Here is a 22,959-nt window from a genome sequence, read left to right on the forward strand (position 1 = left end):
AGTTCAGATATTCCTCCGCGGTTCCAAGACCCGAGTTTTTAACCGAGGAGTTGCCGGGGTGGGAAGGTGAGAAAAGAACTTCTTTTTCTCATGGGTTCTTGTTTACTGGCTAAGGTTTTACGTTCCTCTCGTCCCCGGAAGTACTTTCAGTATAGTCCTGGCTCATATTCGGTACAAGTCGCCACACTAGACAAAAATAGCCTTTAGGAACATTTATTTAGGGGTCTCATTACATTCGGGCTCTCTGTGGGACGTCATCCAGGAAGTATTAGGTACCTTTCACTTGTGCCTTAGAAAAATGAAAGCACCATCCCTCCTTTAGGAACTCACAGTCTGGTGATAGACACAAACAATAGTTAAAGCAACAAAGAAGTTTGCAAAGGAAACGGTGGAGACAAATGAGAGGAGAATGGGACAGGGTAAATTTGCTAGGAAATGTGACCCCGATAGAGAAGAAGGGCATACCCGGCAGTAAGAGATGACAGGGTATTATGTATTACTATGTATTCCAGGCTGAGGAAGCAGCAGTGCAAATGAGTGGGTTGAGAGGACTGATGATAGTAATAATAACAACAGCTAATTTTGAACAAATTACGTTCCAAATAAGATACAAGCCCTTTGTGTATATTACCTCATTTAATCCTCACGAAGAACCTTAATTTTCCAAATTTCACATATACAGTGCGAGGTCAAGCCAGCATTCAAGTTAAGGCAGTCTCACACCAGCATTTTCTTCTGAATATTAGGCGAGGTGACAAGTCAAATAATTTACCTTTGGTTTTAGCTGGGATGATGAAATTCAAGAGGGAGTTGAAGACCAGATAATAACTAGCTAAAGATTTTGTATTTTAACATGAAGGCAATGGAATAATCACTGCAGAACAATTTTGTGATTACAAGTGACTTTAGAAAAGGCCCCCAGGTAGCAGCTAGGAGGATGGAAGGCAGTGAAACCAGTTGAGGAGGTCACTGATAACCCGGGAACTGAGTTATGGGAGCAGCTGCAGTCAACTGATACTTGAGAAACAATTAAGAGATTAAAAACCACGGGGTTTAGTGATCAGTTAGACCAAATTGGCGAAGTGACAGCGGAAGTAGTTTAGGATAATGTAAATATTTCAATCTTCTGTTTCTTTTTACTAAGTTAAGATGCTGAGAAGACATCAGTAGGCAGAAGGAAGGGTGAGTCTGAAACTAAAGAGAATGGAGTAGGCTAAAGCTACAGATTTGAGAGTCATCAGTTTGGGCGATAATTGAAGCTCAAGAAATGTGGAAAGAGAAGGCTAAGGGTGCTGCTGAAACGTAAAATAATTATACCTAACTGAACACAGCCAGAGCAGAGCCATAGTAATTATAATCCTTTCTCATGTGATACTAGCACAGTGTGATTGCTTTAGACCCCAAGAGACAGAAGTTTCAATAATAAACTCTGCTACTTATTATTTTGTAGCCATGGACAAGCCACTAACCTCTCTGAACTACAGTGTTCTTGTCTGTGAGAATTGGGAACCTACTTTCTAGGATTGTGTAGGTTAAAAGTAATAGTAGATGATGTGCATAAAGAACTAGAGCATGAGGGGCTCAGTAAAAGATACCTATGCTGTATTATTTGGCTAGGGCTGCCGTAACATATACATATAAACTATGCTGTATTATTTGGCTAGGGCTGCCGTAACAAAATACCAGACTGGGTGGCTTCACAGAAATTTGTTTGTTGCAGCTCTGAAGATTGGAAGTCCAAGGTCAAGGTGCTTGGTACAACTGGTTTCTCCTGAGGCCTCTCTCCTCGACTTGTAAATGGCCGTCTTCTCTGTGTGTCCTCACAAGTCTTCTTTGTGCATGCATGCACACACACAAGCATGCACACTCCTGGTGTCTCATCTTCTCATAAAGACACCAGCTCTATTGGATTAGGGCCCCCCCACGCTTATAATCTTATTTAATCTTAATTACCTAATGGGTGTCAAATGGCATCTCATTGTAGTTTTGATGGGCATTTCCCTAAAGAATGAAGCCACTGAGCATCTTTTCATGTGCCTAATGATCATTTGTATGTTTTCTTTGGAGAAATGTTGATTCAGGTCCTTTGCCCATTTTTGAATTGATTTTGAGGGAGAACTGCAGAATGTATATGTCTATATATATATATTTCTGGATACTAATCCCTTATCAGTTATATGACTTGCAAATATTTTCTCCTATTTTATGGGTTGTCTTTTCACTTTCCTGATAGTGTTATTTGATGCACAAAAGTTTTCAATTATGATGAATTTTAATTTGTCTATTTTTTCTTTTATTATGTGTTTGAGTGGCATATCCAAGATATCATTGCCAAATTCCACGTCATAAAGATTTTTCCTTATATTCTCATTAAGAGTTTTATAATTTTAGCTCTTAAGTTTAGTTCTTTGATCCACCATCCACCGTTTTTTGAGGCAAACTTCCTCCGTATGATTCTAATCATTTCAAAGTAGTCTCATGAGAAAGATGTGTACAATTTTCCAGCTTTATATATATTTGAGTGTTTTTTGGAAAGGCATTATGCAGTAACTTTACAATCTCTGATGTTAGTTTTTCTTTAAATTTAGACCTCTTGTAAAAGGGAGGAAGAGCAGTTTCTGAATTTTTGAAAAGCAGAACAAGAATATAATGAAGAAAGAACTTTTATTCTACAAGAGAAAAAAAGAAAGAAAAAGAAAAACCCATAAATTCCCCTCAGATTATAATATAACTCTTTAAATAACTAAATTTGTATTTGTATAAGTCCAGGGATACAGCTTGATGACTCATACAAATGATATAAAATCCCCATTAACTTACCAGAATTACACCTACCTCAACATTCTACATACAAATTACTGCTGCTTAATAGCTTATTGTTATCTTATTCCTGAAGAAGTAGAGATCTCATAAAATGTTATATTATACCAGTTTAACTCTGCTTATCAACTGGGTAATTTATTTAAAAAAATAATTTCTGGTGATAAGCTTTTCTTTATTCTGAAAGTTTTGAGGACAAAATATGTAATTTATGTAATATAAATATTAAATAGAAAGGAAGTCCTGCTTTATAATTTCTTTATTTTTTATTTATATATATGTATTTTTTATTGAATTATAGTGCTTTGTAATTTCTAAATCCTTTCTAGCTGTGTGTTATGGAACTTGAAAATTAAATACCATTTCCCAGTAGTTGTCCCTAGGTGGCGCAATATCTTTTTAGTCAGAGGGGTATGATTTCCCTTTAGCTATCAAAAGCTTTTTTAAATGATGCATCAAGTCACCAGATGGACCCTTTATCCCACTAACACTATATTCTTTAGTTTTGGACACTAAGCAGTGTCTTGGAGGAAACAGTTTCCTAGGAAGTCGCAGAGTGGTCTTTGTCATAAATGTCTTCTTCCTGGAACATAGTGAAGAAACTTGCTGACAATTCTGAGTCCGTTTTGGATGTTTCCCAGAAATGCAAAAGGTTTTTCTTCTGACATTAATATCTGACATTCAGAAGTCAGTAAACTGTCTAGAGTTTCTATTAAGAAAGTCAGATATTTAGACAAATATTTCTATCACGTCAGCTTCTGAAATGAAAATCCATATTTTAATTTCTTAAAAGAGTATGTTGGGCATTGGAATTGACCCTTTGGAACTGAAAACCTATACGTAACTATACATAACTATGTTTTCACTTAATCACTTGTAAAGAGAGTTCTTTTTTGCTAGTGGTGCTATAGTAGGTGTATTCTGGCAAGAATGTACAGATAGCAAAGAAATGATAAAATTCTTAGTAGAGGCTTTCACTGTATTCAGAGCTGTCTCTCAGGTGTGCCCTCGAGCACGCGCGCGCACACACACACACACACACACACACACCCTCATCATCTGTACATTTTTGTGTAGCAATACCTGCATACTCTGAGTAAATCTGAGCGCCAAGCACTGAAGATTTAATAAAAATAAAATGTTTATTACTGACTTTTTAATACAATAAGGAAGAGGTTATTTACACTATGTTAAAAACAGTATCTCCCACCAACATTCAGAATATTAGAATCAGATGGCAAGTAAGAGGATCAGACCCACTGCAACTAGAAAGTACCAGAACTTATGACTTCTCACACTGTGCTGTGCTCATAGCAGATGTTTGTCCCCCTGCCAGACAATTGGCCACTTGACCACAGAACCAGGTCTTTGCATTATCTGCACGCCCAGCTTAGCAGTGTCTGACACAGCTTGATGTTGAATAAATGATGCTTTCTACCTTGACAAATTAAATGTAGGGCAAGTAAAAGAAAGTACTGTTTCATGAAAATGGAAGTAAAGTTCAAGGACTTATAGTCATGGCCCCTCTCATTCTATATTATTGTGGAGTATTTATAAATGCCAAGCATCATATAATTTTATCTGTAAATATTTTAGCCTGCATGTCTAGAAGGATTCCCTTAAAAATCATAACCAAAACACCATTGTCACAACTAAAATGTTAACAGTGCTTCTTTACTATCATCAAATATCCACTCGATGATAAAATTTCCCATGTTTCTCCTAATTTACTGTGTAACTTATTTGAATCAATACCAAAATAAATTCTACACATTGCATTGGTTGATGTGTCTGTCTGTTGTCTCTTATTACAACTTTGTTTAATCTTCACTTTTTTTCCAACTTTTTATGTGAAAAAATTCAAATGGACAGAAAAGTTGCAGAAGAAGAAGGAGGAAGAGGCAGACAGGAGGAAGAAGGAGAAGAGGGTACAGTGAGGAGAGGGGCCAATGACTGGGGGCTCCCAGCAAGTCTTGACTAACTTCATCTTGCTCAGGCATTCGCCAGGAGCTGCCCCAGGAACAGGCAACCTCAGCTAGAAAGCTGAGGTGACCATGAGGAAGCTAATAGCAGGAACAGTGGGCAAAACCATTCTCCACGGAGTTGGGAAGTGTTTTTTTCCGGAAGGAGAATCTGGCAGTGCATCTTTGTGTCTTCCACAGTGGTCTATTTGTAGAACACAGGTCCTCTTCACACAGGTTTGGGGAGCAAGCCCTTCTCGGGCTCTGGTGGTCCTCTCTTCCTGGCAGGAAACAGAAGAAGGAAGCTATTAGGACAAACCAAAGTCCGTGGGGCTGTAGCTGGTGACAGGGCAGCAGTGGCATTCGTCACCTTCTCCCTGACCTGATTTCCCCTTGCTGATCTTGGCGAGGGGACCCCAAGAGGATCATGAGCACCCCCAATCTTATCACCTTCACTCCTTTCTAGAAGGCATGACTCTGGAGCAAATGGAGATATTTCTGGAAAAAGTCTGTTACTTGGGAGAGGGGGAAGGTTGATTCAGTGGAAGTCATGAGATAGGGAAAAAAAGAGAAGTCTCACCAGTTGACTTTCATGTCATGTGAGAAAGTGCAAAGGAAAACTCTTAAAAGGTTTTAATCACACAAAACCCAGCAAAGAACACTTGGACTACTCTGCTGCAACATGGTGATGAGTGAGGCTCTCAGGGCTAACATGAAGTCCCCAACCTCGACATGACTTTTAGGGCAGTGGGTCCATTCAGGACAGCACAATTAGCAAACACCAGGCACTGTGGGGAATACCAAACCACAGACTTACGGTCCAGATGAGGAGAAATATAACGGCACACATGAAACAGTTTGAAAATCATAGTAAAAATTAGGGTACTGTTAGGCCACTGGGCAGCTTGGTAATCTCCCTTTTGACATTTTTTAAATGTAGGAACAAATCTTTTTGCCTTTTGGAGAACTTAACTTGGAACTCAGAAAGTCAAGGAAGTGCTGGTGTGTTGTAGGGTAATAGCTGCCAAATTCTAAAGACAGAATGATACTTGAGTCTTTTCTTTTTTCTTTAATACCTATAAAACATTAAAATATAGTGTGTTGAAATTCCTGACCCTTACCCCATGGGTTCTATTTATGATTCTGTTCTGATAATTATACATTTTTGGTTAAAACATCAACAACAACTTCTTATTTGTCTCATTCCCACCTAATGCACATGATGCTCTGCTGCTGGATTAGTATTTGTGGCTGAAACACCCTACAGTGACTGCTTGAGGAGTCACAGTCTGTATAATGCTCTCTCTTTGAATGCAGGTGAAACCTGTGACTTGATTCTAACCAACAGAATGTGGCAAAGGTGATGGGCTGTCACACTCTTGATTAGGTTACTATTTATAGCTTTATCTATATATCATGTGCATCTCCAGCTATGTGACTCCATCTTTCTCGCTCTCAGTGGAGAGATTCTCTTTGCTGGCTTTGAAAAAGTAGGCTGCCATGTTGTGAGAGGGCCAGGTGGAAAGGACCTGTGGGTGGTCTGCAGGACCAGGGCCAGGACTCTTGGCCATATAGCCACAAGGCAGTGAATGAACCTGCATGAGCTTGGAATGATTCTTGCCCACTCAAGCCTCCAGATGAGAATGTAGTAGACACTCAGCTGTAGCCTTATGGACAGTCATGGACAGAGGACTCAGTTAAGCTGTGCCTGGACTCCTTTTCCATGGAAACTGTGAGGCAAGAAATGTGCGTTGTTTTAAGCCACTGAATTTATGCTAATTTTTAATACAATGATAAAAACAAAATATTGTTAGGAAAAGCCCCACTCTATGTATTGGTCAAAATTCTTCAATGACATTTCATTGCCTTTGGAATAAATTCCAAAAAAAGAATGTAAGGACAAGCAAGGCTTCTTGTTATCTGAACTTATTCTGTTTTTCCCAGGATACTTTTTATTACTGGGTCTAGGCCCAGTCTGATAAAGACTCCATCAACCTAAGGGAGAACTCACAGGCAGAGATTGCCTGGGGAAGGAGCCCTCATATTCCAGAAATAGCTGAGTCCTAATACCACAGTTTCCTGTTACGTACATCTACTCTATGTCCTCTGTACTTCCCCCCAAGATAACTTTCTGTTTATTGTATATACTCGTGTTTTACATTTCGATACCAGCAATCAAGTTTTTTTCCTTTCCCAATTTTTCCTGTTCTGAATCCTACCCATTTTACTAGACCTCCATGAAATCAAATGTGACTCTCCCTTCTCCCCCGAACCTGGAAGTAATTAGTTTCTTTCTCCACTACTCCTTATGTTATGTATTTCTCATACTGCACTGTATCGCAGCCATATATTTTGGTGGACTTGTGTCATTCATTTTAGCTGCCCAGCATCCAAATACTTTCCAATGTTTAGGGAATTCCCAATTTTGTGAGTCTTGGTGGGAAGCAGAGCCTGCCTTCCTCTGTAGAAACTGAACCTGCCAGATTCCCTCTTTCTCAACTTGTCTTTCAGTTAAGGTTCAAGAAATATATGTTGCATTTTTTTGATGTTTAAAGTCTTTTGAGGTTTTTATATAATTCCTCTGGATGAGAGAGGATATTTATTTACATAAATATACTCAAGATTGGCTTAACGAAGACAAAACTCTTAATTTTCAGAGAGGTTATACATGTAAAACATATGTATTTATTAAAATATGCAAACTTTCCTGAATTAATTAATATTGGAATATTTATTTTAGTCCTGTAGCTCAGAAAATTAAACACATGTATAGATTTGGCAAAAAATTTTGTAAATTTGGTGAAAGGGGGCCAGAGTGTTAATAGTCTGAAAGTTTCTCGTTAATGTTCTGATTAACCTTTGTATTCCTAGAGAGGTATTTGAAACACAGTAAGTGTTCAATTAATATTTATTGAATAAGAGTCAACTTTATCCAGGAAAGATTTCTTGCAGATTTCCTTTACAAACCAAACAAGCTTTAATGTAGCTTAAGATTATCCTGTAGTAACCTCTCTGTGCTTCCTATATTTCCAAAAAGTTCTTATAAATTGTAAAGGGGATTATGAGTGTAATGGTTTAAATGTATTCATGGTCACAGCAGAGTGGGTACATTGAACCCAACTGGCCAAGAAATTAATTTCTTCTATGTAACATCATTTCCCCATCTTCCCCCTTCCCCAATGTGATTGTGAGGCTGTTAGTCCAAAGCAGAAGAAAATCACAGAATTCTATTTTGTTGTATAAGACAACTTCAGAATTACTGATTTTCAAGTGTTCTATTTACTCCCTCGATCAACGTTATGATTTAGTTTTTTTCATTATTGTGACAGCAGAGCTGGTCTCTACAAATCAACAGAAACAGCATATGAGAAACAATACCTGAGATGTACAGGATGCTAAGTGGCCTAGTGAAGGAAAGAGGCCGTCCAGGACATGAATGGGTCTGTAATGTGCTGCTGGGAGGAGGATGTCTAAGGCGGAGAAAAGAGGAGGGACAGTCTGCCATTAGCTGCTGTAGATAAAAAGAACAGACTCTCCCTCATCATCCAGTTATGCGAAGGGTTAAGTCACAACCCACTGCAGCTGCCCACCTACAGTGCTCCCTGAGAATAATTCAGGACAGAAGAACAGGATGGAGTGTTCTGTTTTGCATATGTGGCTCCTAGACAGTTAAAGTGTGTATTTAAGGAAGAATTTCAGTGACTTCAGATTCCTGAATCTTCTCATACACAAAAAAGCACTAAAATCATTAACTTGAGATTATCTGTTTTGTGTATGTTTGTGTGTGTGTGTGTGTGATTAGCAGTAATCTTTTTACCGAGATGTATGTTTGACTGTATGTATGTTTGACTACGTGTATTTCCCAGCCAAAAGAATTGTATATATACAAGCTTCTTCCCTGTCTCTTTGGGGGCAGTCACCTCAGAACTACTGAGAGGCGGCTACCTGGGCTATAATCCTCAGTAAATTCCCTGAATAAAACTTAACTCACAACGTTTATGTGGTGTATTTTTCTTTCAGTCAACAGCAGGAATAATAAATTGTTGACAGGAAGCCTTTTGACCAAACCAACACTTAGTTCTCTTCTGGTAAATCAGCATGGAAATGATCCTGTCTGAAGGTGTTGTTTCTGCTGTGTTCTGATTCCCTAATCTGCTGCTTCAGGTCACATCAAATAGGACTTTGCTAATCAAGGGATGGTCCAAAGACCAGCAGGAATGGGCATTATCTGGGAGCTTGTTAGAAGTGGAGAGTCTCAGACCCCACTCCAGAACTACTGATTCAGAAACTTCATCTTAACAAGCTTCCCAGGTGATTCATACACACAGTAAATTTTGAGGACTGCACTAGACTTCTTGTCTTATAAAACGGGTAGTGAAATTATAAAGGAAAAACAAAGCCAGGGAATGAGTATCTTCTATTTTTTTTTTTTAAACACAACTGACCGTTGGCCACCAGCACGGCACCAGTTTTTTCCTTGGATACCATTCATACCTTCACTCACTCATTCAATAAGTGTTGGGAGGAAGAGAAACAAGCATAATAAGTAATTAACATCTGCTGAGCTCGTTTAACTTCCTAGACATCCATGAGGTCATTATGCCTATTATTTATGGTGACATTGAGGACAATGAAGAAGCAAGATGCCCAGATGACTCTTAACAGTGTGCAGTGGAGGAACTGGGAGTCAAGACATGCCTCTTTGAATGCAGGGCTCATCTACCACTCTTTGCCACCCACACGAGTGTACATTCATTCTCCTGCACAGGAATGTTGCACAAGTTCAGACTTCTCTAGTTAGGTAGTCAAGTTCCTCCTCTTGCCCCCTGTGTCGGGGCCAACAGCCAAATTCGGGGGAAATTGTAACCAAAGAGGAAAACAGTAACCAAATCCCAGAGCTAACACTTTTCAGGAATCTGGACCGAGTCTCGGGGGCAGAAGAGTAAACTTGCAACATCCTGGCCCCAGGAAACAAACACCTAAACTTGGCGTTTCATCCATCCCTCCATCTAGGTCCTCCCAGCATGGGAAGTCGAGACGAGAAGAGAGCCTAGACCAACCTTCCCCATAACCAAAATGGCTGCCGTGCATTCCCCGCCCACAGCTGACATGCTCTTCGCCATTTTGTCGCCATAGTAACGCAGCCAGCTCCTTCCGCGCTGGCCTAGGCCCGGCTTGTATGGAAATGAAAAGCATTTCCCTCCCCCTCATTTTTGCGACAGTTGCAGGGAAAGTCACGGCAGTTGGCTGATGTCAGCTGATTTTCTGCAGCGGCGGTGGCGGCGGCGGCGGCGGCGGCAACGGCAACGGCAACGGCTACGGCTTCTTGCAGCCTCGGTGGAGAGACAGAGGCTGGGCTGGGGTTGCGGTCCAAAGTTTTCCCACCTGGATTTGCCCACCCTCACGTCTTCCTCACGTACGTCCTCGTCTTGTCTTCTTTGCCGGGGCGCCCACAGGTTATCAGACAGAAAATATCGCGGCATAAGATGAAGCTGTGACAGGTAAGAGGGCTTTCGAGCTTCCCCAGGGGTAACCCAAGCAAGGGATATGTCCGCAACGTGGGGGTCAGGGGTCGGGGGTCATGAGTCACTGCTCCGCTCCAGCTGGGGGCGGTGCCAGCTGTCAGAGCGCTGCTGCTGGAAGCTTGGTTCGGTGCCGCACCTGCAGGTTCAGGCCCACAGCTAGGCGCCTCTGCCTGGAGCGTGGGTCCTGCCAGGGGTCTTTGGGACTCCTTGGCCTGGTGAGTGACATTTTCTCCTGGGGACACTGGCTTTGATCTTGATAGGACCGCCTTGCCCTCAGGGACAATCTAAGCGGGGTGAGGTGCTTAGTGATGATGGGTGGGTGGTCCTTGACAATGCTTTCGGGGAATACTGTGCTTGCTTCTGGGGTACACCTGGTCCCTCCTTACCTCCTGGTACTTTATAGTTTGCCCTTGCGAACGATCCTGAGACGTCTGTTAGTACACTTGCCCGTTCTCATCCGTTTGCTTTAAGACTTGGTCTAAGGATGCCTGCTACTCCCGCTCTCTTACTCGTGGGTCCCAGCGTTCTGGAGCTGTATGTTTGGAGTCAGAACTACCTTGCCTTGGATTAAAAAATTGCGTTTTATATTTTGATTCATTTGCTTGTCAGTTTCTCAGGTCCTGGGCAGAATTTGCTGGTTTGAAACTATGGCAGCTACAGTTGCATCTCAGGCAACATTGAAATTGTTGATGTTGCTGATTTTTAGGGTTCAGTGAGAGCTACAGCTTGTATTCACAGTAGCATTTGCCATGAGCCAAAGAAGGCAAGCTATGGCTCTTTCAGATGTTTGTAGTTTAGGGCTTGGTGGACAAGATGTCAAGAATTGCCTGTTACACGAGAGAAATTGGCTTTTTGAAATTTTGTTGCGCATGCGCACACACAACTTTCTTGTTTTATAAACCATTCGTGACAGTATGGAGGTGGTGAACGGCTTAAAAGTGAAATAAATGTGTTGACATAGCTTTATTATTATGAAGAATCAAAATTGCCTTGATTTCATCCAGAATGATAGATTGGGCAAACAGAGCAGTATAAATAAGTAGTAAATGCCTTTTAAACTTTCAATGAGAGATTAAGGTGAGAAACTCATTTGAGTGTCTATATTTTTTAAATGGTCCGGAGCCCTTAGTCGCAGCAAAACTGGAGTGTACACCTTATACTTTCCTGTTGCCACTTGTAGCTAAATTTTAAAACATGTTGATAATCAGATAAGCTTTGCCTTGTTTAAGTATTACTATGGGAACTTAACGTTTTGAACTAGTGAGCTTTTTTTTTTTTTTAAAGGCAGGAATACCAGACTTTATTGACACTTGAGTTCAAGTTCAGAGCCATCTTAGGCAGTATAGCAAAGCAGGAAAAAGCACAGATCCTGGGACCAAGGTTCATATTCCAGCACAAGAATATTAACTATGTTATAACTGGCAAATGTTACTGGCAGTCTATTCAGTGAAGTGGGGGGAGCCACACAGCAGCTTCTAGACGCTTTTGTAGCTGCCTCTGCCCCAGTTGCCAGGCCGTGCACTTCGCCATGCAGGCAGTTCATCTGAGACCATGTGGGATCTGCAGGTCTCAGCTATGCTGCTTAGGATGCAGCTTGATGGAGCTTGATGGAGCTTGGTGAGTTCTAGAACCTCTGAGGTAGCTCCTAATTCCAGACGTTCACCAAAGGCAAGAAATAGGAATTCGAACTGGTTCAAGGACTGAGTGAGATCTTATAATTTCCTTTAATTTTTATTTGGATTTAAGTTCTGGTTTGGAGCAAAGGAAGTGGGGGTGGTTTATCAGCGTACAAGGCTTAGCATTGCAAACTCTCGAAGTAGTGAGCTGGTTTTGTGCCTTTGTCATAAGAAGGCAGGATGACGTTTAACCTTAGTCATGTGCTGCATGTTAGGTGAGTCCTTAAAGTTTGTCTTGGATCTCAAATGCAGAGGATGGAGTTAATCTTTCTCAGTTCAGCAATCATCATTGGATTGTTCAACATGTGTGTCCTTTTTTTTTCATTCATGTTCTTTTATTTCCAATTCCCACTCCATTCCCTTGCCCCTCAGCCCGTAGGCAGCCATTCCAATATGTGCGATGTGTATCCTGTTATTAAATGTATGTATGTTGTTTTGGGTGCCCACACTCTAAATTTATAGAGATGATAGTATGCATGATCTCATTACAATTTTTCCCCCCTACTATGCTTTAAAGATCTATTTGTGTCTCTGCCCATTGCTTCTAACTGCTGCACAGTATTTCAGAATTTGTATCTAGTGCAGTTATGTCTGCTCTCCTATTTTTGGGTACCCGTATTACCTTCATTTTCCTCACTTTACACAATACTATGGTAAACATACCCTTTGGACCTCTGTGGTGCTTTCTTTTGAGATATATATCCAGGAATGTGATTTTTGGGTCATAGGTATTCATGTATTTCATTGAAGGACTGCCAGACTGTGTTCCAGAACGAGTGGTCTGTACTCCTGCAGGCATTTCACGAGAGTTTCTATATCCTTGTGTCCCCACCAATGCTTAGTGTCATCTAGTGCCCCGCTTTTTTCCAGACTGATGATGGATACAAAGTGAAATCTCATTTTAAATTACGTGTCACTATTACTAATGAGTTTGAGCCTTTCTTGATGTGCATTTTATCTTTTTTGGGTTTTCTCTTTTGTAAATTTGTTCATTCCTTTACCCATTTTAATTTTGAGGTTTCACTCCTTTTCCTGTTGATCTGCAGAAGTTCTTTGTATTTCCTACATATTAGTCCTTTAATATTATATCTGACCCTATTCTGTCATTTGTAATGTTTTTTATTCTGTCCTTCATTGAACAGGAGCCTTCAATTTTGATATAATCAAATTAAAAACATTTTTTTTTTGCCTACAGTTTGTGTTTCAAGTAGTCTTTCCCCAATTCTATGTCACAGTTACTGTCTGTTTATGTACTACTAACTTTATAATTTTCATTTAAATTTGTAGGTCTTTAGTTCAGCTAGAGTGTCTTTTTACACGTCACAAGGTGGAGATCCAGTTTATTTTTCATACAGTGTGCCAGTCTCTCCTTTCCCCATGGATAGGTTGTACCACACTTACCTAAGTGTGGTACCACTACTAAGTTCTCATATGAACTCTGAAGACTGCAGTCTGTGCCTTTGGATTATTTCTTTGCTCTTGCTCTAATACCAGACTGTTTTAGTATGATAGCTTTGTATTGCTATTTTTCCTACATGAATAAGTCTTCCCATTTATTTTGTTTCAACTTATTTTGAAATAATTACAGATTAAAGTTTCTAAAGTAGTACAGAGAGGTCTGGTCTTCCTCAATGGTTACATTTTATACAACTCTTGTATAATGGCAAAACCTTGACATTGGCATAATACCTGGATATAGTTCTATGCCATTTTATCACCTGTGTGGATAGACACTTGTAACTACCCCTGCAATCAAGATACAGAACTATGCTGTCACCACAACGACCTCCTTTGTGCTACCCCTTTCTAGTCATTTCCATCTCCCTTCCCCCTATTATCCCTAACCTCTGGTCACTTTTCAATTTTCCATCTATAATTTTATCATTACAAGAGTGCTAAATAAATGAGATCATACAGCATGTGACTTTGAGACTGAGATTCATTTAAATCGTTGGCTGAGACAACTTTTGAGATTCATCCAAATGATTGTGTAATTTGGGAAGTACTCCATGGTATATATACCAGTTTCTTTAAACATTCACCTGGACATTGAGGCTGTTTCCAATTTTTTGCTATTACAATTAAGCTGCTATGGACACTCTTTACAGTTTTTTTCTGTAGATGTATAATTTTTCACACTTTTGGGGGATAAATGTCTAGGAATGTGATTTGCTGAGTGGTATGGTAAATATATGTTTCATTTTTGAAGAAATTGCAGAACTGTTTTCTAGAGTGGCTGTACCATTTTACATTTCCACCGGCAATATGTGAGAGATTGCATTTCTTTGCGTTCTTGCCAGCACTCGATATTGTCACTGCAGTGCATTGTGGTCTTAATTTGTGTTTCCCAAGTGGCTAGTGATGTTAAATATCTAGTAAGGCAAGTTCTCCATTCTTTTTCCATTTTCAAAGTTGACTTAGCTATTTGTGGATTTTCATTCTTTTCTGTATATTTTAGAGCTAGCGTATCTAAAAGCAACACAACTAGAATTTTGATTTAAGTATGCATTGAATTTATAGGTTTACTTCAGGAAGAATTGACATCTTTGTAACATTAGATCATTGTATCCAAGAGCATGGAATGGTCTTCCATTCATGACTGAGCAGAAGGAAATTTTTTTGTAGTTTTAAAGAATATTGTGAATAGATGCTAATTTAAAGTAGATTCTTGTTGACAGAGATAGGCCTGGAACTAGGTGGTGCCTTTATTCCTGGTTTACCTGCTACGTCTCTCTGTGACACTGTTCTGTTTTTTGATGTATTTTGATTTGTTGATGGGTATAACGTTTTTTAAGGCAAAAAAGACTGATTTTCATATATATTGATAGTCTGTGTTTGTGTGTGTGTGTTCTACTAGGCAGAGATCAAAATCCATAGTATAAATCTTGAAGTAATTTTGGTACTTGTAGAGTTAGGCCTCAAACAAGGTAGTGCCTTTATTCCTGGTTTACCTGCTACGTCTCTCTGTGACACTGTTTTGTTTGTTGGGACTGAGAAAGTCAAAGATGAGAGTATAGGGTTAGTGAGATTTGTAGGTTCTGTTCCCATTTTGTCCATTTCATTGTTGGAATTTATAAAGAGTTTGTAATCTTACGTACGTGCGTGCTGGTGACCATGGGCAGAGCCAGCTGAGAGCTTCTTTGTGGTTTAGTGAGGTCCTGTCGTCAACAAGAGCATACCTTGCATTCCTACTCACAGATACTGTGATTGTAATGTTAATTTAGAATTTGAACTCCGCACATGGCTCATTTGCCTTGATCTGTATCTGATACTTAAAGCTACTTTGCTGATAAGAGCACCAGAGATATTGTTGGAAGAAGTCCTACACCATGACTGCACTCAGAAAGTCCTTGTCCAAGTGGAATTTTTATTTCTTTTCTAATTAAATAGCATATACACTGTGGTCATAAAATATTAAATATTTTAAATAAAATTAGGTATCTTTTCCAAAATATGTGGGTGATGTTTAATGAAAATGTAGGGTTTGGGGGTTGATGGTTCATAAAGTGATGAAACAATGAAACGTTACGGCACTGGTTAAGAGTGGAGAAAATTTCTGAAGTGCTAAGAGTTATTCTGTAGGCTCTTTTAGAATAGAAGCCTACTGGAGAGGCATGACTTTTAAACCACTGTCTCCCATTCACCTTAGCAATTTTAATTTACGACCTTTCAAGCTCACAGAAGACATTTTACTAGTGTTTTGCCCATACGTATTTCTCTCTGAAGGTTGGCAGTTAATATATGTCAGTGATAACAGATCGATAGAATGTGCCAGTTACCTTCAGTTCTCACACTCAGGTTTTTTATTTTGCTGTCTTCCTTAAGGGCTCTTCTTTTGTCTAAACATTTTAAATACACACAAACAAGAAAAAACCACCATTAGTGGGAGTTAAAAGTTCACACTAATATAAAGTGTCAGTTTACTTAGTTTAAACAACAGTTTTGTGATTTATTAACAAGCCTTAGTGAGGGTTGTAGCGATTAAAGTAAACCTTGTTAGCTAATTTGCTGCATAGGTTCTAAGACATGTCTCGCTGTGCATGTATCACAGATACAATAAAAGAGGCTGGAATATAGATGCAACCTGCAGCTGGGGAAACAATTAGTATGTTAATAGGGATTAAGGACACTTGTATTCATTTTTGGCATTATTATAGAAAAATTAATTGATAAGCAATTCTGAAATATGAAGCATGTAAAATCAAGATGTATTTTAGTTTGTTGATGGGTGCATCTTTTTTTAAGGCAAGCAAATGTGTTTTATTCATTACTTTGTTCATTTATTCAATAAATACTTGGGTGCCTCCTATATGGCAGAAGTTGTAGGCACTGGGAATACAGTACAGAGCAAAACAAACATAAATCATCACCTTTGTGGAGCTTATGTTACAGTGGCAAAGACAGATGAAAAATAAATAAGTAGAACATATGGTATATTAAATGATTGTAAGTGCTCTTAAGTATAGCAAAATGCTTTTGGAATGGTGGATTTTGCAATTTATGATGGTCAGGAAAGGCCTCGCTGAGAAGATGACATTTTAGCAGAGATTGGAAGTGGATGAGGGCAATATTAAGACGGAGTTGCCGTTGACTGAGCTGGGGAAGACCATGGGAAGGCAGGTTTTGGGAAGAAGACTGGAGACTCACTTCTGAACATGTCAGGTTTGAGAAACTTATTGGCAATCCAGATGGAAATGTTGAGTAGGAAGCCACGTATGTGAGTGTGGTGTCAGAAGAGAGCCCCAAGCTAAAAGCTGGAGAATTGTCAATGTATAGCTGGTATTTAAAGCTGTGAGGCTTGGTAAGATCATTGAGGGAGGCAGGGAGTGCTGCCAGAGAGGAGATGAAGTCCAAAGACTAAGCTCTGGGCATGCCAACATTAAAGGTCAAAAATGAAGAAAAATGGAAACCAAAGTCATGGAGACTAAAGGTAGCAGGAAGGTGTGACGAGCTGGAGGCCAAGTGAAGAAGTGTTTTAAGGGAGACGAAGTGTGGATGATGTCAAATGCTGCTGGTTGGTCAAGAAAGATGGGGATTATGACTTGACATTGGGTTTAGCAATGGGGAGGTTTGGTGACCTTGACAAGAGCATTTCTGTGACAGGTGGAACACTTTTCTGTAGTCTCCGTATAAGGAGGAGGGTAATGTTACAAATGAGGACATTCTGATTTGGAATATTTCCTTCATATTTCTTCAAGGATTACAGCTAGTAAGTAGGGGAGCTGGAGTCTTCCCTAGTCAGTGTGACTCTCAAATCTTCACGCTTACTTGGCACGCCTTACTGACCCCCAGAATATTGTGACAATTCATCTTCTAGTCCAGGAAGGCGTGTTTGTTTCTTCTTCTGCGTGCTTTAATTTATGAACAATGAGAGTCTTCAGTACTTATTTTAGAGTTTTGATGGCATTGTGGGGGAAAGCAGGAGGAATGACTGGAGATGGAGGTGAGATTAAAGGTGGGTGGGGGGATAAAGCTGAAGTGGATTCTACCAGATGGGATCTGTTTCCCCTAAAATGTAGGGACTTGGTGGGCAGAGTTTGCTTTTAGCTTAATCAGTAACTCTTGAAGCTGAGGCAGGTTGGTGATGGATAGAGCACGTAAGTAGAAGAGTTCAGACATCTTAATGGCAGCTGCAGAAATTTACAGTGTGATTCATATGCCTCAAAATCTATGAATCATTTTTAAAATTGTGATTTATTTTTGGCCAGATAGCTCTACAGTTCTTCAAAACCCGACTCTCATGTGCTCAGGGCTGTTTCAGCAATAAGAAATAAGTGTAGTCTTCTGCTGCCATCTGCTCATTCCACATGTCCTTTTGAAACAGAACCCTGGAACTTCCTTTAACAAAGCAGTCCTGAAGTGTCCAGTTCTTTGGGAGTGGATTTCTTGCCACTCAATTAAGAAAATATAATCTGGTCAACTTAGCGACAAGCTTAGTGTTCAGAAGATTGTGTGCCTCACAACTCTTTAATTCCAGGAACCCTTTGTTTTGAGGAAGCAGCTCGTTAATTTCTTCAGTGCGCTTTTAGGGCCTGGCTCTCTCGTTGCGTTCTAATAAAGCCTTCACTATCTGATTCAGTTTTTTCCAAGTCTTCACTAAATTGACAGCAAAAGCGTAATCACAAAGAACGTTTGTAATCTTAAGGACCACCTCCCTCATCACATTATACTGTGATTTTTGACTTGAGCACAATTTTCAACAAATGATGTAGGAATGTTCTGAGAATTTGAATAAACCTTTAAAGACGTCTTTCTTCTTTCATTGCAACTGTGGCAAATACATTGAGTTATTTGGTCTCTAGTCCCAGCTTTTCATATTCCCCATTGGTAAGTGGGTGATATAGGCCTGCCTGCTCTTGTTCATTTGTGCCCATTCCCATGAGAAAGAATTTGAGTTTGTTTTTGCCTGTAAGCCTCAGAGGGCCTGCCTGGGGCACAGGAAGCAAACAGATGGAGATGGTATTGACTCTGCTGTGAAAATGCCTGTGTTCCTGGGATAGAAATCCATCTTGCTTTCACCTTTGAGTGTTAGAAAAGCAATGTAGAGAAATGAACATTGATCTGATTCTAGATTTTTTCATATATAATCTTGACTTTTATAGCTTTTAGAAGTCACGTGGGAATACCAGTATCCTGTGAGATCTTACAGGACAGGATGATCTTATCAGAGTGTCACTCCGTAGGTTTTAAAGAGTTTTAAACGGGAAAAATATTTTCAGTGAAATTTTTGGTAGTCACTGCTTTAATCAGATGGTCCTAGGTGGCATCACTGATAGCAGGACAACGTGATGTTACATGCCTCCTGCCGTGATGCTGTGTGACGCGTGCAGAATCGCTTGTGAAGCACACCTGCCAAAAATGTTTCATTTGGACCTGAGGATGTCTTTAGATCCAACTTCCAGTTTATAGGAAAAGCAGAAGAGAGGTGAACAAGATAATGACATAAATAAGATCAGATAAATCAAAAACGTGGAACATTTTTTAGACAAAGTAATTTGAATTTGGATTGGATTGTAGATGCTGTTAGAGAATTATTATGGTATTAATAATGGTGATTGTGATAATGGTATTGTGTTTGTGAAGGAGGATGCTTTTAATTATAATCTCCGTATTTTAAAGTATTAAGGGAGGAATTGTCCTATGTGTAGGTTATTTTCAAATGGCTCAGCAAAAAAGTGTCTATATGTGTATGTATGTATATATACCTATGCATGTATTGACAAGAGAAGTTTGACACGATATTTATTGATATTGAGTGATCTTTATATTATTTTTGAGCTTTTTGTATGTTTAAAATTTTTGTAATAAAAAGTTGGGGAGAATCATAAGGAGAAAAGTAAATTTCATCTTAAGCTTTTTATTAAAAGAACAATCAAATTAAAAAAATACTCCAAATCTAGTTAAAGATCCTCCCTTGTTCTTTGAATTTTTCTTAGGGCTCCCTAGGCTTTCACACTTCTGGGCAGAACATAATTGGAAGAGTACGCTGAAAGAGGGGGTTGAGGATTAGGAAATGATCAGCCATGTCAAACTGGTAGCTGTGCAAGACTGAATATAATGTAAGGACTGAATAACATGGTTAGAAAGAGTAGGTATCAACTGTCCATTAATGTCAAAGCGTCCTCACGTCTCTCCCAAGACATTACTTCTCTCTGCAGTACTAGAGAGTTCTTCCCTGGAGTAGCATGTTAGAGAAATTGTCGACCTCTTCATGTAGAGGGAGATCTTTAGGTCTTTTGAAAATAGAACCTAGATTACATGAAGCCTTTCGTAGTGAGAAAATAGAAACTTCGCATTAAAGACCACAGATTTCAAAATGTTGATTGTAATTAGAATGGGAGAGAGAGAGAGACTGAGAGAGGGAGAGAGAGAGATTACTAGATTTACAAGCAGGGGCCAGTAACAAGTGAAGGAGTTTTGGACAAAAACGAGATGTAAACATGTTGGAAGGGGCAAAGGCTAATTCAATAGAAAGATAAAGTGGCAGTCAGTGAGAGAGTAGTTAAGGGAGTAAGATCCTTCAGAGAGTCCAGGAGGAATTAGATTTAACAGAAAAGAGGAGGTATTTCTTCTTTGGAAATATCTTGCTTGGAACACAGTGAGAGCTTAAACGGTAGTTACTGTTATTCTTTGTTTATTCATTCAATGAATACACAATTGGTCACTGGTTAAAGCCTGTAACTATTCTAGGTGCTGATAAACCATCACAAATCCCAGTGGAATACAGTTTGCTTGATAATTAAATTACAAAGATGATGGTCTTCCGTAGATGATCTGGTGTTACCCTTGAGGGACACAGATTTTTGTGAAATGGATGGATTTATAAACAAACAACTGCACACAAAATGATGAGTGTTCTGCAGTGGTACGTAGTGAAAATACAGTAGCAGGAGTAGTGAGTGCCGGGCTTTGGGACAGGGCGCTCACAGCAGAGGGGAGCTAGTGTTGGAATAAGTTATAGGCTAAAGAGAAATACTCATTAAATGCTTTTTGAAAACTCTATGTGTGTGCATAGGTGCATCTTTAAGATAAAAGAACCTGGTGAATCAGGGCCATTTACTTAATTTCTTTATTAAGCTATCTTTTGGAATATAGCAAAATACCCAAAGGCAGGGGAAATAAAACCTCTCAAGACCAAAGGATTTATCTTGAGAATTAGGATTCCCACTCAATCCAGTCTCTTACTTCTCTTACTCTCCCTTTTCAGAGGTTGTCATCATTACTGTTTTTTTTTTTTTTTAATTTGGTATCATTACAGAATTATTCTAAACATTGTGTTTGTGTGTGTGTGTGTGTATGTATAGATGTGTGTTGATAAATATATATCTCTCTTTTAAAACCTAAAATGGGCGTGTATTTTGCACATTGTACTCTACCTTTTCCCTTGGTTCTAGAGATTATTTCATATCTCATGCTGCAGTGTTTTATTGTTAAGACTGTAGTAATTTATTTAATCTCTGATTCCTGGACATTAAAGTTCTTTGCATGTACCTTTAACAATTGGGGAAATTTTCAGACATATAAAAATAGTAAGAATAATGTAATGAACACTGTTGTACTTGTAAAAAAGAGAGCTTTAACACTTACTTTGACAGTTTGGGTTCCCTGGTGAGCAGACTCTGAGATGGAGATTAGCACTCAGGTTTATCAGGGAGAGCTCTTAGTACCAACGCCTGGGAAAGGAAGCAGGGTTGGCAGAGGGAGAAGTTGAGCTGTGATGAGTATCATTGGAATCTCAGCTGACCCTGGGGGCGGCTCCGAAGATGGAATGACCCTTCAGAACCATCCTGAATTGATATGAAGGGGCCTGGCCTTGACTGTATATTCTCAAATTGAGTAGTCATTGGATGTGGGCTGTTCCACTGGAAGGGGGCAAGGTATCTCCCTTTGGCTGGAGTAGTCCTTAGTGGGGGCTGACAGCCCAGTGCTCTCAGCAGCTGGGATTTGAAGTCCTTTATTCCTGAGATGAATGTGGGCGCATACCATCCATCACACTTACGCGCCTGTTTCATCTTATCCCTTCCGATACCTCTTACCCCCTACCCATTTCTATTGTCCCTCAAGTGCCAGAGCCCAGACATCAGATGATTTTATCTGTAAATACTACAGATCTATTTACCTTTGAGTAATGTGTTTTAGTAAAGTCTTAATTAACCAGATTGACTGGGAATGAAGTTTTCTGGTAAATGGAATTTTATGGTAAATGAAGATGATATAGAATAGTGAAGGGCACTTATTTCATGAGGAATCCGGAGGTCTGTGTATGCCCCTGAGATCTGAGATCAGTTCTTGGTGCGATCTTGAGAAAGTTGCCAATAGACCTAAATATTCATCAAAACAAATCTCTATAAGATAGTATACTTGGTTTAGAAACTCTACTCTCTATTTCTAGGTTAGGAAGCCAAATTATTTTTCTTTTTGTCAATTACAAAAGCCTTTGTTTTACAACTGCTTAAATACAAAAAGTGAAACAGCAGGAGGTAGACCCGTATTTCATCAACTTATGTGATGAGTTGGTTCACTGATACAGGCAAAGGGTGATTGGCCGTTCACGTGGAACAGTTTTTGTTGAGTTTTCTGGTGCCATTTTGTGAACGTATTTTCCAAGTAATAACGTCTCTGAGACCAGATAATGCTCTGTTCCTGTTTTACTTCATTTATGTTCTCATTTTCCTTCTCCCTCCCCCCATGCTTGCTTCTTCTCTTTCCTTATCACTCTGCTTGGAAAGTAATAGTCACTTGTGTCTTTTTCTTGCCTTCAGCCTTGCAAATTTCATTAATTGCCATGATTTACTGTTCTTCTATAATGCCTTATATTTTCTTTTTCTTTTCAAAACTCTCATCATTTTAGCTAAACTCCTTGTCACTGCGCACCCAGATTTACTGCAGTAGCGTCACATTTGGTTCCCCTGTCTGCAGTTTTTTCTCAGTTGAAACAAACTTCATACTATCTCAAATAGTTTTAGTATACTGTTTCTCTGTTTAGATATCTACTTATGGGACCATTAAAGTTTCTTTAAAATCCAGTCCTGCTTAAGACCAGTGTGAACCTTCTCCCTTTTCAAAATCTAAATTTGTTAATTCTGGTTAAGCGGAGAATGATTTATCTCACAATTAGAATCCAAAATCGTTGATGACCTCACTGGGCATCAGTATTGTAATAGTAGTCCCTGTCCTTTATATAGAGGGCTTTTAGTATTGCAAATTGCTTTTTCCTTGCTTTTGTTCTCAGAGTACCTTTGTGTAAAACCTGTATCAAGATCTTTGTTGCATTTTTATCAGCTTGGGGTGTTGAACACCAAGTCCTATCTATTGTATGTCTAAAATAGCTCTCATATTTATCTTATTATTACCATTCTCACCACTGTTACCTTTCATCATGTATTTATTAAAGATATTCTATCTGACAGACACTATGCTCCGCGTCATATGGTAATGGATACATAGATGTGGTTCTTGTTCTAGGGAGCTTGAAGA

At 39.3% G+C, this 22,959-nt stretch overlaps 1 protein-coding gene across 5 annotated transcripts in view; it reads left to right on the forward strand.

Annotated features, from left to right (window-relative positions):
- The first annotated feature begins 10,098 nt into the window (after positions 1 to 10,098).
- WDR7 (WD repeat domain 7) overlaps positions 10,099 to 22,959 on the forward strand; it is a 277,127-nt gene continuing 264,266 nt past the window's right edge. For 2 of the 5 annotated variants that reach the window (XM_010997206.3, XM_031441850.2), the window contains exon 1: positions 10,100 to 10,282. The gene's annotated coding sequence lies outside the window, so the exon portion shown is untranslated. Of the gene's footprint in view, positions 10,283 to 10,426; positions 10,522 to 22,959 lie in introns of those variants that run through there. The other 3 variants (XM_031441852.2, XM_031441851.2, XM_031441849.2) reach the window with 3 other exon arrangements.

Source organism: Camelus dromedarius, chromosome 28 (genome assembly GCF_036321535.1).
Source record: "Camelus dromedarius isolate mCamDro1 chromosome 28, mCamDro1.pat, whole genome shotgun sequence".
In the NCBI taxonomy this organism is placed as follows: Eukaryota; Metazoa; Chordata; class Mammalia; order Artiodactyla; family Camelidae; genus Camelus; species Camelus dromedarius.